Source organism: Orcinus orca, chromosome 5 (assembly GCF_937001465.1).
Source record: "Orcinus orca chromosome 5, mOrcOrc1.1, whole genome shotgun sequence".
Taxonomy (NCBI): Eukaryota; Metazoa; Chordata; class Mammalia; order Artiodactyla; family Delphinidae; genus Orcinus; species Orcinus orca.
Window position 1 is genome coordinate 90389041 of NC_064563.1, and position 17412 is coordinate 90406452.

The following is a 17412-nucleotide window of genomic DNA, read 5'->3' on the forward strand; positions in this document are numbered from 1 at the left end:
AGCTTATTTATTTTATACATAGCTGTTTGTACCTCTTAATTCCCTATCCTATTTTGCCCCTCCTTCCTTCACTCTTCCCATTGTTAACCACCAGTTTGTTCTCTATTATCTATGAGTCTGTTTCTGTTTTGTTACATTCAGTTGTTTATTTTTAGATTACACATATAGGTGATAACATACAGTATTTGTCTTTCTCTGTATGACTTATTTCACTAAGCATAATATCCTCCAAGTCTAGCTATATTGTTGCAAATGGAAAATTTTCATTCTTTTTATAGCTGAGTAGTGTTCCATTGTATACCACATCTTCTTTATCCATTTATCTGGTGATGAACACTTAGGTTGTGTCTATATCTAGACTACTGTAAATAATGTGACTATGAACTTTGGGATGCATGTATTTTTCAAATTAGTGTTTTTGTTTTCTTCAGATATATACATGGAGGTGGAATTGCTAGGTCATATGGTAATTCTATTTTTAGATTTTTGAGGAACCTCCATACTGGTTTCCACAGTAGCTGCACAAATTTACATTCCCACCAACAGTGTACAAGGGTTCTCTTTTCTTCACATCCTCACCAACGTTTGTTATTTGTGGTCTCTTTGATGATAGCCATTCTGACAGGTGTGAGTTGATAACTCACTGTGGTTTTGATTTGCATTTCACTGATGATTAGTAATGTTGAGCATCTTTTCATGTGCCTGTTGGCCATCTCTATGACTTCTTTGGAAAAATGTCCATTCAGATCTTCTGCTCATTTTTAAATTGGGTTGTTTGTTTTTTTGATGTGGAACTGTATGAGCTCTTTATATATTTTGGATAGTAACCCCTTCTCTGTCATATCATTGCAAATATTTTCTCCTATTCATTAGGTTGTCTTTTTGTTTTGTCAATGGTTTTCTTTGCTGTGCAAAACTTTGAAGTTTAAGTAGCTCCCATTTGTTTATTTTTGCTTTTGTTTCCTTTGACTTAGGAGACAAATCCAAAAAACACTTGCTATAATTTACATCAAAGAGTGTTCTGCACATGTTTTCTTCTAGAGTTTTATGGGTTTTGGCCTCACATTTAGGTCTTTAATACATTTTGAGTTTATTTTTTGTATATGGTGTTACAGAATGTTCTAATTTCATTCTTTTACATGTAACTGTCCAGTTTTCCCAGCATCACTTATTGAAGAGGCTATCTTTTCCCCACTGTATAGTTTTTTTCCTCCTTTGTCATAGGTTAATTGACCATAAGTGAATGCCTTTATTTCTATTCCATTGATCTATGTGTCTGTTTTTGTGCCACCACTATACTGTTTTGATTACTATAGCTTTGTGGTGTAGTCTGAAGTCAGGGAGCCTGATTCCTCCAGCTGTGGTCTCTCTCAAGATTGTTTTGGCTATTCAGGGTCTTTTGTGTTTCCATACAAATTTTAAAATTATTTGTTCTAGTTCTGTGAAAAATGCCATTGGTATTTTGATAGGGATTGCATTGAATAGTATGGTATGTATGGTCATTTTAGCAATATTAATCCTTCCAATCCAAGAATATGGTATATCTTTCCATCTGTTTATGTCATCTTTAATTTCTTTATCAGTGTCATAATTTTCTGAGCACAGGTCTTTTACCACCTTAGGTAGGTTTATTCCTAGGTATTTTACTCTTTTTGATGAGATTGTAAATGTGATTTTCCCTTAATTTCTCTTTCTGTTTGTTTGTTTTTAGTGTATAGAAATGCAACAGATTTCTGTATATTAATTTTGTGTCCTGCAACTTTACCAAATTCATTGGTAAGCTCTAGCAGTTTTTTGGTATTGTCTTTAGGATTTTCTAAGTATAGTATCATATCATCTGCAAACAGCGACAGTTTTACTCTTTCCAATTTGATTCCTTTTATTTCTTTTCCTTGTCTGATTTCTGTGGCTAGGACTTCCAATACTATGTTGAATAAAAATGAAGAGAGTGGGTATCCTTGTCTTTTTCCTGACCTTAGAAGAAATGCTTTCATTTTTCACCATTGAATATGTTGTTAGCTGTGGACTTCTTATATGTGGCCTTTATGATGCTGAGGTATGTTCCCTCCATACCTACTTTGTAAAGCATTTCTATTAAAAATGGATGTTGAATTTTGTCACAAGCTTTTTCTGAATCTGTTCAGAGATGATCACGTGGTTTTTATTCTTCAGTTTGTTAATGTGGTGCATCATGCTGACTGATTTGCAGATATTGAATCATCCTTGCATCCATGGGAAAAATCCCACTTGATCATGGTGTATGATCCTTTTAATGTATTGTTGGATTTGGTTTGCTAATATATTTGTGAAGATTTTTCCATCTAAGTTTATCATTGATATTGGCCATAATTTTCCCTTTTTTTTCTGATATCTTTGTCTGTTTTTGTAACAGGATCATACACCATGATTTTTGCATCTATGTTCATTAGGAATATTGCCCTAAGATATTCTTTTCTTGTAGTATTCTTGTCTGGTTTTGATATCAGGATATTACTGGCCTTGTAAAACGAGTCCAGAAGCTTTCCTTCCTCTGCAATTTTTTGGAATAGTTTGGGAAGGATAAGTGTTAACTAAATCAGAGATGAAATTGGGATCTACAATCTGTCTCCCTTGGGGAGGAGGGGGCCTAACTTCAGAGGGAAGGGAGGCAGCATTCCCTCCTAAACCCAATGCCTCTAGGGAATGACTGGAACAAAGAGTGTGAAGGATGAAGTAGTGAGAGCGGAAGTCTAAGAGCAGTGTAGAAGACATGAAGGGCCTTTTAAGTTCTCTCTGAAGATTTCTACTCTTCTAATTTTCTACTCTCCCACCTTCTTATCACCCCCTTTCTTATCACATTGATGATTAATGCTTCTGAGCCTATTAGGAATTTATCAGGACTTTGCTTTGATCTTCTACTCTTGCCTGTCAACAGCCTTCCACTCTGTGATTGATTCCCTCCTGGAGCTTCATGATCATCTCAGACGTTCACTATCTTCCTTCTAAAATTCCAATTAGTTTTATGAACTCCTTGTCTTTAAAGTTTTCCCACTTTTGGCTCATTTCAGCCAAAAATCTTCCTAATAAACTTAATTTGCCTAATAAACTTATTCCATAAAGCCACTCTTTTTTTTTTTTTTTTTTTTTTTTTGCGGTACGCGGGCATCTCACTGTTGTGGCCTCTCCTGTTGCAGAGCACAGGCTCCAGACGCGCAGGCTCAGCGGCCATGGCTCACGGACCCAGCCGCTACGCGGCACGTGGGATCTTCCCGGAGCAGGGCACGAACCCGTGTCCCCTGCATCGGCAGGCGGACTCTCAACCACTGCACCACCGGGGAAGCCCCAAAGCCACTCTTTTATTGAGTCCCGTGAAGAACATTCCCAGTGCTTACACTACTGGACTCACACCAATCTGCCTCCACCTATCAAAATTATATCTCTTCTGTCAAGCCCAGCTCATTTCCTAATTCTTTATGAAGCCTTCTATGTTTACACTAGAGGAAGTGATTTCTATTTTCTAGTAATTTTATGCCATTTAATAAGTTTTTTGCCTCTCATTTATCACAGATTTCTTTGTATTGTAGAAATGTGGAGAAATGTCTTTTATTCCGTGAAGGGTTATGATATACTGGCAAGGAGGAACTGTGTCATATTTATTTGGATCATTCTTGCTTCCTTCACAAAAGTCAAATGAATTACTTAGAAATTGTCTTTGCATTGGGTGTGGATTTTCCTTTCATGGAGTGATGAAAACAAACATAATGGGAAGAGTGTTAAAGAAAAATTATTTTCTTTATGTACCAGGGAGTACTCAATGAACTGAGTATGAGGTGAGGAGAAAAATATACTCTGAGGACTTCCCTGGTGGTACAGTGGTTAAGAAGCCACCTGCCAATGCAGGGGACATGGGTTCGAGCCCTGGACCAGGAAGATCCCACATGCCACAGAGCAACTAAGCCCGTGCGCCACAACTACTGAGCCCGTGCTCTAGAGCCCGCAAGCCACAACTACTGAGCCCATGAACCACAGCTACTGAAGCCTGCGTGCCTAGAGCCTGTGCTCTGCAACAAGAGAAGCCGCCACAATGAGAGGCCTGTGCACCGCAACGAAGAGTAGCCCCTGCTTGCCGCAAATAGAGAAAGCCCACACACAGCCATGAAGACCCAATGCAACCAAAAATAAATAAATTTATTTATTTAAAAAAATATATACTCTGAAATTATATTTCAGGACCATGCTTTTAGTAAATAAATTTTGGAGGTATGATAGAAAATCTTTCATTTTTCCCCTTGAAATATCTTTCTTAGGAGGTATTGGGAATTTTCCTGTTTTTATATCTAACTCTGCTTTGCTTTTTATGTTCAAGTTAATAATTGGTCCATGTGAAAACATGGTTGTGACAGAGTGGGCGTTTGGATGCTGTTGGGGAAGCAATTATCTCTCAGAAGGAAGCAAAGCACTTTGCAGAGCAAAGTCCCAGGGGGAAAGTCAATAGAACAGCCACTGAAACACACATTGGCCTGCAACTCTGTCCTCTCCAACCTGCCTTTGGTCAATCCCTGATTAGGAGCTTCACAAAGCCATCTTAGCAGGAAAGTGGGGGTTTATGAGTGAGCAGGGTGAGAAGCACAATCTTTATTTTTTTACTTTAAAAAAAATTTATTTTATTCATGTATAGTTGTGTTAGCTTCAGGTATACAGCAAGGTGATTCAGTTATACCTATGTATACATTATTTTTTTCATATTTTTTTCCATTATGGTATATCACAAGATATTGAATATAGTTCCCTGTGCTATACAGTAAGAACTTGTTGTTTATCCATTCTTTTTTTATTTGAATTTTTAAATTTAATTTTATTTTTCTATACAGCAGGTTCTTATTAGTCATCAATTTTATACACATCAGTGTATACATGTCAATCCCAATCACCCAATTCATCACACCACCACCCCCACCCCCTGCCGTTTTCCCCCCTTGGTGTCCATATGTTTGTTCTCTACATCTGTGTCTCAATTTCTGCCCTGCAAACCGGTTCATCTGTACCATTTTTCTAGGTTCCACATGTATGCGTTAATATACGATATTTGTTTTTCTCTTTCTGATTTACTTCACTCTGTATGACAGTCTCTAGATCCATCCATGTCTCAACAAGTGACCTGATTTCATTCCTTTTTATGGCTGAGTAATATTCCATTGCATATATGTACCACATCTTCTTTATCCATTTGTCTGTCAATGGGCATTTAGGTTGCTTCCATGGCCTGGCTACTGTAAGTAATGCTGCAATTAACATTGGGGTGCATGTGTCTTTTTGAATTATGGTTTTCTCTGGGTATAGGCCCAGTAGTGGGATTGCTGGGTCATATGGTAATTCTATTTTTAGTTTTATAAGGAAACTCCAAACTGTTCTCCATAGTGGCTGTATCAACTTACATTCCCACCAAAAATGCAAGAGGGTTCCCTTTTCTCCACACCCTCTCTAGCATTTGTTGTTTGTAGATTTTCTGATGACACCCATTCTAACTGGTGTGAGGTGATACCTCATTGTAGTTTTGATTTGCATCTCTCTAATAATTAGTGATGTTGAGCAGCTTTTCATGGAGAAGCACAATCTTTATTTCACAATTAGTTCCCACCATGTCATCAAAAGCCTTCTTTCCTCGTGGCCTTTTATACTCACTTGGGACACCTTCTGAATGTTCATCTTGTTATTCAATGCCAAATGGTGTCATATAGGCTGAATTGTGTCCTTATACTTAAGGAGTGGGAAAGAGGGATTCAAAGCAGAGAGAGGAAGATTGTGTTGTATTTATACAGTCTGCGTTTGAGATCCAAAATAAACCCAGGGATTTACTTTGTGTCCATGATCTTGAGGTGATGATCTACAAATTTTGCAAACTGTCTTTGAGCTGGATTATTGGATTATCTGTTAGTATGTAAATGCAGGAGTCTTCTCAGAGACTAGCTCTGATTTTGGACACACCTGAGTATAATCCTCACTGTTTTCACCTTCAGTTTCAATTCATTATCTTGTCTTTCTGTTTCAAAATGGACTCAAAATACTTCAGAACACTCTCTTATCAGTCAGTATCAAACTTGCCAAATAAAATTAAGGAAAGTAGATTGTTAAGTGATTGGAAAGTAATACAAGTTGCATCTTCTTAATTGAGTGGATTTGTCTGTATTAGGATATCTGTTGTGGGAATCTTAGTCCCTATTCTTATCCATTCCCCTCCCCCAGAGAGCCAAGTTTGTCACTCTTGGTAATGATTTGGCTGCTTGCCCACCCTAAACAATAGCTGCCGCATGAACAATACAGCATTTGTTACTGCTCAATTACCAAACCATTTCATGCCCAGATCCAGTAGCCCGTGACCACATTTACCCTAAAAACAAGTATATGGGGAAGGAATATATAACTCTGTTAATATATCTAGAAATAAAGCTTTCCTACATAAAAAAATATTAACAGAAGTACAAAATCGAAAGATATGCGATGAATTCTGATATTTTCTATTTTGTTATGTTTCATTTTTTGAAGTTGTTTTTTATCTGTTACATTGTTCCACAACCCACTAGTAAGTTGCAACCTATCATGAACAAAAAGGGCCTTAATGCACATTAACATTGATCAGTAGCAATGGGACCCAGCTGTATGCCCAGAGAAGCATATCTGGAGATACCAAAGGTATCTGAAGATAATAAAAGTATTTGGAGATATTAGGGTTATGATACAACAAAAAGGCACTGTGTTAAATGAACTTCAATTTAGATTCAGAAGCATGTTGGCTTGAGTCCCAATTGCCATTTACTAGCTATCAGACTTTGGGCAAGTCTTGGGACAATTGCTCTTCTCAAGGCAAGTGACTGGATAAAAAATATTCCTTACTTTTCTTAAGTGGTGAATATGAAAATTAAATAAGACAATGTAATGAAAGGGTGTGGTAAAATGCTTTCTGAAAGTTGTTATGGATATTGTTTTCCAGGGGATTAACCCTAGCAGAATAAAAAACTTTTCAAAAGATAAATTATAACCTAGAGTCATTCACATATGCTCAGCAATAAAGCAAGAGGTGGGTGAGAGTACTGAGTCCTGGGGTTCTTGGGAGAAGCCTCTTGAAAGGGAAATAGAGGCATCAGCTGGAACTCCATTCAAGTTCTGACAATTCAGAGGGTGTTACCTAATGTATCTCATATTTCCTAGCCGTCTTTAGTACTGACTAACATTTCAGATACAAGGAATGCCTCAGGACCACCCTCCAAAGAAGAGATGGTGGACCAACAATGGACCCTTTATAATTTGCTTCCTTTGGGGGCTTTATCTCTATTCATTACCTGTTTCTACCTATTCTGCTGCCTTAGACGGCACCGAGGTGAGTTCCATCTTCTCTCTGCTGCTCTGTGTCACACATTTGGGGTTCAGTTACAAGGGCTGATAGATTTTTAGTTGGTTTCTGTTGGCTTTTTACACACTATTCTGCTATAAACTGTGGACAATGATTTCCTAGGGGACAACTCATCTTTCCACCAGAAAGCCAAATGGATTAATCCAGGTCTTCTCTAGTCATGATGAGGCATGCTAAGCCCAGCACAGTGCTCCAGTCAGGGTTGTGGTGAGGAAGGCATATTGTTGGGACTTATTCATTTTACTTGTGTCAATCTTAGGAGGAACTCTTCTAAATTTTAAGGGTGTTGAAAGGGAGGTTGAAATAATTTTTCAGATCAACATGTCTGTTGAGTTAGTTTGTCTCATCCTGTGTTTTACAGCCACATCACATCATGCCAGTCATCCACACCCCTGTCTAAATGAAGACCCAGTGTCCCCAGAGGCAATTCATATGTCTGTGCTTACTGTTGCCATCATAAGCACATGCTTGAACTGTATCCCCACCCAACAATAATGCATTTGAAAAATGTGGGTTTGGCTATGATGACAGAGGTGTGATATTTTGAAAACAATTCTGTTTTTGTAAGAATTCGCTCCATGTCACTAGCAAACACTGAAAGACAGTAAGAGAGAGATGTATGGCGACTTCTGGTCTAGCTCGGGTCAAAACCAACTCAGTCCTCTCTCTCTTTCCTTTTTCCCCTCTGTCATCTTGTCTAATCCCTTTCCCCACAACAGCAGCAGCCACAGTGTAGCTACAGAGACTAAGCTGGACAGAGCAATCCTTATTTCTGCCATGAGAGAAAGCTTTGTCTGAGCAAAAGTGTTTCTGCTGTTTTGTGGTAAGGACTTCCAGAGCCCAGAACCTTCTCAGGATAATGAGGGACTCCTCTGTAACTCCAAGTCCACATCTGTAACTCCAAGTCCACATCTGCAACTCAAAGGCTCTTTCCATGGTCCCCCTCCAGTTTTTGCCACGTTTCTTCTGGCAGCTGGAGCTTCAGAAAAAGAAGTCAGGGGTAAATCTTTTGATTTACTCCATCTGAAGTGAACTAGGAGATCCTGACTATGTAGGTGGCAGGACAGCAGCGTGTATGGCATTAAGTATAGAATGTCCCCAGAACAAGGATTCCCAGGCTTTTTAAAGTGATGTGCTAGGTCCTGCTCCTTCCTCTTGGATATGCCTTTCTGGAGTGAGAAGTGAAGAACCAATGAACAAAATGGGCAGCATGAATTCTCACAAACAGATGTGTGTGTGCCATGCTAGACAGCAAATAAACAAGCCCAAACTAATAATGATGCTGTCAATGGCATGCAAGTGGGTGAGCATGGGTAAGGGGGTATCCCACCTCTGCTCTAAGGACTGAATTTCAATTCTTATATTTCAATCCTCAGATTGCAGATAGTAATCTGATTCCAGAGCCCCTATTCTTAAATGACCCTAACTTATAGGGAATTGAGGAAGAATTTTGTTTTGTTCTGTTTTTTACCCCTTTTGATTTCTTATTTCTCCTTTTGAATTCCAGGGGAACAAATGAAGCTTTCTGATATAACAGGAAGGGAAAGTAACCTGGTATATTTGATGTATCTGTTAAAACAAATGCAGTCTATGTTATGCCATGCTAATATTTATACATTTTTAAAAATTTAATGAGTCTATGTAACACTTGCCATGTGCCAGGCACTGTTCTAAATGCTACATATATTGACTTACTTTTAAAATGTGTTTATTTTAATACATTTACTTTCATCTGCAGCAAAGATGCTTCAGGATTAACAAATCTCGTAATAAGTGGTCCTTTGGAAGAGCATGTAAGGCAGTGTAGAACCTAAGCAGAAAAGTCAGAGGCTGAACTGTACAACCTTGACTCTGTTCTCTGCCTGGTATGTGACTTCAGGCTATTCACTTGTTCTCACAAAAATGCCTTAAAGAGTTTCCAGAAGGGAATTGGGAGTTAATAAAAAATGAATCATAAATAACCTCATAAAATCAGGTATGATTTCTTCATAAATCATACCAGCAGATAAAGAAGCATGATCACAGGTCTGATTACTATGCAAAAGTCCCTCATAATGTTTGTGGTCTCATTAGGGAAGAGACTTCACAGACAAAGCAAAGGGTGTTTTGGAGGTAGTGCAAAGTTTTCCCACAAGTTCTTGGAATACACACTTAGGTGTTTCTTTTGGGTTCAGTGTTCTGTAAATACTGGAACTGAAAACAGAATGCAAGATGAGGCAACATATTTCTGAAAAAAATTTTTATGAAGCTCTGACTAAAAACAAATAGTCATAAATGAGATACTACAAAAAGAACTTATGTGGGTGTGTGTGTTTCCATTAAGAAGAGTAGAAATAAAGATGTAGTAAACTTCTTGAAATTTCCAGAAATGCCAGAGGCAGATATAGCCCATAGTTCTACATATAATATTAAATGGCCCTCAGCATTCTCCACCAGGTTGCCTGATTTTAAATAAAACTAAATAAATTCAATTTGATAAGTTTGTATTAAAATTTTAGTAAGCATCAGTAAGCATCATTGTGTTGGGTGCTAAGGTTTTGTTCCTCAAGTACGGAAATTTTCTTAAATGTGATTTCCTTTCTTCCTATAGTGAACAACAACAACAACAAACTACATTCTGTTATGATCAGGCCTAAGAACTATGATACCATTTAAAACAGTAATCTAAGGAGACCTTCAAGATGGCAGAGGCATAAGACATGGAGATCACCTTCCTCCCCACGAATACATCAGAAATACATCTACATGTGGAACAGCTCCTACAGAACACCTACTGAACGCTGGCAGAATACCTCAGACTTCCCAAAAGGCAAGAAACTCTCCACGTACCTGGGTAGGGCAAAAGGAAAAAGAAAAAACAGAGACAAAAGGATAGGGACAGGACCTGCACCTCTGGGAGGGAGCTGTGAAGGAGGAAAAGTTTCTGCACACTAGGAAGCTCCTTCACTGGTGGGAACAGGGGATGACTGGCGGGGGAAGCTTTGGAGCCACAGAGGAGAGCACAACAACAGGGGTGCATGGGGCAAAGCGGAGAGATTCCCGCACAGAGGATCGGTGCCGACCGGCACTCACCAGCCCGAGAAGCTTGTCTGCTCCCCGCCTGGGGCAGGTGGGGGCTGGGAGCTGAGGCTCTGGCTTTGGAGGTCAGATCCCAGGGAGAGGACTGGGGTTGGCCATGTGAACACAGCCTGAAGGGGGCTACTGTGCCACAGCTAGCCGGGAGAAAATCTGGGAAAAGTCTGAAACTGCTTAAGAGGCAACAGACCATTGTTTCGGGGTGCACGAGGAGAGGGGATTCAGAGCACCACCTAATCGAGTTACAGAGATGGGCGCGAGTCGCGGCTATCAGCGTGGATACCAGAGATGGGCACGAAATGCTAAGAAGGCTGTGTGCAAGAACAAGAAGACTGTGTGCAAGTACAGGTCACTATCCACACCTCCCCTCCTGGGAGCCTGTGCAGCCCACCACTGCAAGGGTCCAGTGATCCAAGGACAACTTCCCCAGGAGAAAACACGGCACGCCTCAGGCTGGTGCAACATCACACCGGCCTCTGCCGCAGCAGGCTTGCCGCACATTCCGTACCCCTCCCTCCCCCCCAGCCTGAGTGAGCCAGAGCCCCTTAATCAGCTACTACTTTAACCCCGTCCTATCTGAGCAAAGAACAGACACCCCCAAGCAACCTACACGCAGAAGCGGGGCCGAATCAAAAGCTGAACCCCACAAGCTGTGTGAACAAAGACGAGAAAGGGGAATTTCTCCCAGCAGCCTCAGGAGCAGTGGATTAAATCCCCACAGTCAACTTGATGTACCCTGAATCTCTGGAATACCTGAATAGACAACGAATCATCTGAAAATTGAGGTAGTGGACTTTGGGAGCAACTGTAGACTTGGGGTTTGCTTTCTGCATCTAATTTGTTTCTGGTTTTATGTTTATCATAGTTTAATATTTAGAGTTTCTTTTTATTGGTAAATTTGTTTATTGATTTGGTGGCTCTCTTCCTTTTTTCTTATATATAGATATATATATTTTTTTCCTTTTTCTCTTTTTGTGAGTGTGTATGTGTATACTTTTTGTGATTTTGTCTGTATAGCTTTGCTTTTACCATTTGTCCTAGGGTTCTGTCTGTCCTTTTTATATTTTTGTATAGATTTTAGAGCTTGTTATCATTGGTGGATTTGTTTCTTCGTTTGGTTGCTCTCTTCTTTCTTTCTTTCTTGTTTTTCATTACTTTTAAATTTTTTATTTTTAATGATTAAAAAATTATTTTAATAACTTTATTTCATTTATTTATTTATTTATTTATATTTTTTCTCCTTTTTCTTCTGAGCTGTGTGGCTGACAGGGTCTTGGTGCTCTGGCCAGGTGTCAGGCCTGTGCCGCTGAGGTGGGAGAGCCGAGTTCAGGACATTGGTTCACCAGAGACCTCCTGGCTTCACATAATATCAAACGGTGAAAGCTCTCCCAGAGATCTCCATCTCAACCCTAAGACCCAGCTCCACTCAAGGACCAGCTAGCAACAGTGCTAGATGTCCTATGCTAAAAAATTAGCAAGACAGGAACAAAACCCCATCCATTAGCACAGAGGCTGCCTAAAATCATAATAAGGTCACAGACACCCCAAAACACACCACCAGATGCGGTCCTTCCCACCAGAAAGACAAGATCTAGCCTCATCCACCAGAACACAGGCACCAGTCCCCTCCACCAGGAAGCCTACACAACCCACTGAACAAAACTTACCCACTGGGGGCAGACACCAAAACCAACAGGAACTACAAACCTGCAGCCTGCTAAAAGGAGACCCCAAACACAGTAAGTTAAGCAAAATGAGAAGACAGAGAAACACAGGGCAGATGAAGGAGCAAGGTAAAAACACACCAGACCAAACAAATGAAGAAGAAATAGGCAGTCTACCTGGAAAAGAATTCAGAGTAATGGTAGTAAACATGATCCAAAAATCTTGGAAATAGAATGGAGAAAATGCAAGAAAGGTTTAACAAGGACCTAGAAGAACTAAAGAGCAAACAAACAATGATGAACAACACAATAAATGAAATTAAAAATTCTCTAGAAGGGATCGATAGAATAACTGAGGCAGAAGAACGGATAAGTGACCCGGAAGATAAGATAGTGGAAATAACTACCACAGAGAAGAATAAAGAAAAAAGAATGAAAAGAACTGAGGACAGTCTCAGAGACCTCTGGGACAACATTAAACACACCAACACGTGAAATATAGGGGTCTTAGAAGAAGAAGAGAAAAAGAAACGGACTGAGAAAATATTTGAAGAGATTATAGTTGAAAACTTCCCTAATATGAGAAATAGTCAGTCAAGTCCAGTAAGCACAGAGAGTCCCATACAGGAAAAATCCAAGGAGAAACATGCCAAGACACATATTAATCAAACTATCAAAAATTAAATACAAAGAAAAAATATTAGAAGCAGCAAAGGAAAAGCAAGAAATAACATACAAGGGGATCCCCATAAGGTTTACAGCTGATCTTTCAGCAGAAACTCTGCAAGCCAGAAGGGAGTGGTAGGACATATTTAAATTGATGGAAGGGAAAAACCTACAACCAAGATTACTCTACCCAGCAAGGATCTCATTCAGATTTGACAGATAAATTAAAATCTTTACTGACAACAAAAGTTAAGAGAATTCAGCACCACCAAACCAGCTTTACAGCAAATGCTAAAGGACCTTCTCTAGTCAGGAAACACAACAGAAGGAAAAGACCTGCAGTAACGAACCCAAAACAATTAAGAAAATTGTAATAGCAATATACATATCGATAACAACCTTAAATGTAAATGGATTAAATGCTCCAACCAAAAGACATAGACTAGCTGAATGGATACAAAAGACATAGACTAGCTGTCTACAAGAGACCCACTTCAGACCTAGGGACACATACAGACTGAAAGTGAGGGGATGGAAAATGATATTCCATGCAAATGGAAATCAAAAGAAAGCTGGAGTAGCAGTTCTCATATCAGACAAAATAGACTTTAAAATAAAGACTATCATAAGACACAAAGAAGGACACTACATAATGATCAAGATTCAATCCAAGAAGAAGATATAACAATTGTAAATATTTATGTGCCCAACATAAGAGCATCTCAATACATAAGGCAAATGCTAATAGCCATAAAAGGGGAAATCGACAGTTACACCATCATAGTAGGGGACTTTAACACCTCACCTTCACCAATGGATAGATCATCCAAAATGAAAGTAAATAAGGAAAAACAAGCTCTAAATGATATGTTAAAAAAAATGGACTTAATTGATATTTATAGGACATTCTATCCAAAAACAACAGAATACACTTTCTTCTCAAGTGCTCATGGAACATTCTCCAGGATAGATCATATCTTGGACCACAAATCAAGCCTTGGAAAATTGAAATTATATCAAGTATCTTTTCCGACCACAATGCTATGAGATCAATATCAATTACAGGAAAAAAATCTGTAAAAAAATACAAACATATGGAGGCTAAACAACACAATACTAAATAACAAAGAGATCACTGAAAAAAATCAAAGAGGAAATCAAAAAATACCTAGACACAAATGACAATGAAAAAACAATGACCCAAAACCTATGGGATGCAGCAAAAGCAGTTCTAAGAGGGAAGTTTATAGCAATACAACCTACCTCGAGAAACAAGAAACATCTTAAACAACCTAACCTTATACCTAAAGCAATAAGAGAAAGAAGAACAAAACCCCCCAAAGTTAGCAGAAGGAAAGAAATCATTAAGATCAGATCAGGAATAAATGAAAAAGAAATGAAGGAAACAATAGCAAAGATCAATAAAACTAAAATCTGGTTCTTTGAGAAGCTAAACAAAATTGATAAACCATTAGCCAGACTCATCAAGAAGAAAAGCGAGAAGACTCAAATCAATAGAATTAGAAATAAATGAAAAAGGAGAGGTAACAACTGACACTGCAGAAATACAAAGAATCATCAGAGATTACTGCAAGCAACTAATGCCAATAAAATGGACAACCTGAAAGACACAGACAAATTCTCAGAAAACCACAACCTTCCAAGACTGAAGCAGAAAGAAATAGAAAATATAAACAGACCAATCATAAGCACTGAAATTGAGGCTGCAATTAAAAATCTTCCAACAAACAAAAGCCCAGGACCAGTTGGCTTCAAAGGCAAATTCTATCAAACATTTAGAGAAGGGCTAACACCTATCCTTCTCAAACTCTTCCAAAATATAGAAGAGGGAGGAACACTCCCAAACTCATTCTACGAGGCCACCATCACTCTGATACCAAAACCAGAGAAAGATGTCACAAAGAAAGAAAACTACAGGCCAATACCACTGATGAACATAGGTGCAAAAATCCTCATCAAAATACTAGCAAACAGAATCCAACAGCACATTAAAAGGATCATACACCATGATCAAGTGGGGCTTATCTCAGGAATGCAAGGAGTCTTCAATATACACTAATCAATCAACGTGATAAACCATATTAACAAATTGAAGGAGAAAAACCATATGATCATCTCAATAGATGCAAAAAAAGCGTCTGACAAAATTCCACACCCATTCATGATAAAAACCCTCCGGAAAGTAGGCATAGAGGGAACCTACCTCAACATAATAAAGACCTTATATTACAAAGCCACTGCCAACATCATTCTCAATGGTGAAAAACTGAAACCGTTTCCTCTAAGATCAGGATCAACACAAGGTTGTCGACTCTCACCACTATTATTCAACATAGTTTTGGAATTTTTAGCTGCAAAAATCAGAGAAGAGAAAGAAGTAAAAGGAATCCCAATCAGAAAAGAAGAAATAAAGCTGTCACTGTTTGCAGATGACATGATACTGTACACAGAGAATCCTAAAGATGCCACCAGAAAACTACTAGAGCTAATCAATGAATTTGGTAAAGTAGTAGGATACAAAATTAATGCACAGAAATCTCTTGCATTTCTATACATTAATGATGAAAAATCTGAAAGTGAAATTAAGGAAACACTCCCATTTACCACTGCAACACAAAGAATAAAATACCTAGGAATAAACCTACCTAAGGAGACAAAAGACGTGTATGCAGAAAACTATAGGACACTAATGAAAGAAATTAAAGATGACACAAACAGATGGAGTGATATACCATGTTCTTGGATTGGAAGAATGAACATTGTGAAAATGACTATACTACGCAAAGCAATCTACAGATTCAATGCAATCACTGTCAAACCCCCAATGGCATTTTTCACAGAACTAAAACAAAATTTCACAATTTGTATGGAAACACAAAAGACCCCGAATAGCCAAAGCAATCTTGAGAAAGTAAAATGGAGCTGGAGGGATCAGGCTCCCTGACTTCAGACTATACTACAAAGCTACAGTAATCAAGACAGTATGGTACTGGCACAAAAACAGAAATATAGTTCAATGGAACAGAATAGAAATCCAAGAGATAAACTCACACACATATGGTCACCTTATTTTTGATAAAGGAGGCAAGAATATACAATGGAGAAAAGATAGCCTCTTCAATAAGTGGTGCTGGGAAAACTGGACAGCTACATGTAAAAGAATGAAATTAGAACACTCCCTAACACCATACACACAAAAAAAATCAAAATGGATTAAAGATCTAAATGTAAGACAAGACACTATAAACTCTTAGAGGAAAACATAGGCAGAACACTCTATGACATAAATCACAGCAAGATCCTTTTTGACCCACATCCAGAGAAATGGAATTTAAAAAAATAAATAAACAAATGGGACCTAATTAAACTTCAAAGCTTTTACACAGCAAAGGAAACCATAAACAAGACCAAAAGACAACCCTCAGAATGGGAGAAAATATTTGCAAATGAAGCATCTGACAAAGGATTAATCTCCAAAATTTACAAGCAGCTCATGCAACTCAATATAAAAAAACAAACAACCCAATCCCAAATGAGCAGAAGACCTAAATAGACAGTTTTCCTAAGAAGATATACAGATTGCCAACAAACACATGAAAGAATGTTCAACGTCACTAATCATTAGAGAAATTCATATCAAAATTACAATGAGGGCTTCCCTGGTGGCGCAGTGCTTGAGAGTCTGCCTGCCAATGCAGGGGGCACGGGTTCGTGCCCTGCTCCGGGAAGGTCCCACCTGCTGCGGAGCGGCTGGGCCCGTGAGTCATCCCGCTGAGCCTGCGCGTCCGGAGCCTGTGCTCCGCAGCGGGAGAGGCCACAACAGTGAGAGGCCCACGTCCCGCAAAAAACAAACAAACAAACAAACAAACAACAAAAAAAAAACAAAAACTACAATGAGGTATCACCTCACACCAGTCAGAATGGCCATCATTAAATAATCTACAAACAATAAATGCTGGAGAGGGTGTGGAGAAAAGGGAACCCTCTTGTACTGTTGGTGGGAATGTAAATTGATACAGCCACTATGGAGAACACTTTGGAGGTTCCTTAAAAAACTAAAAATAGAACTACCATACGACCCAGCAATCCCACTACTGAGCATATACCCTGAAAAAAAGACCATGATTCAAAAAGAGTCATGTACCACAATGTTCATTGTAGCTCTATTTACAATAGCTAGGACATAGAGCAATCTAAGGGTCCATCAACAGATGAATGGATAAAGAAGATGTGGCACACATATACAATGGAATATTACTCAGCTATAAAAAGAAATGAAATTGAGTTATTTGTAGTGAGGTGGATGGACCTAGAGCCTGTCATGCAGAGTGAAGTAAGTCAGATAGATAAAAACAAATACCGTATGCTAACCCATATATATGGAATTTAAAAAGAAAAAATAATAGTTCTGAAGAACCGAGGGGCAGGAGAGGAATAAAGACACAGTGGTAGAGAAGGGACTTGAGGACACAGGGAGAGGGAAGGGTAAGCTGGGACGAAGTGAGAGAGTGGCATCAACATATATACACTACCAAATGTAAAATAGCTAGCTAGTGGGAAGCAGCCACATAGCACAGGGAGATCAGCTCGGTGCTGGTG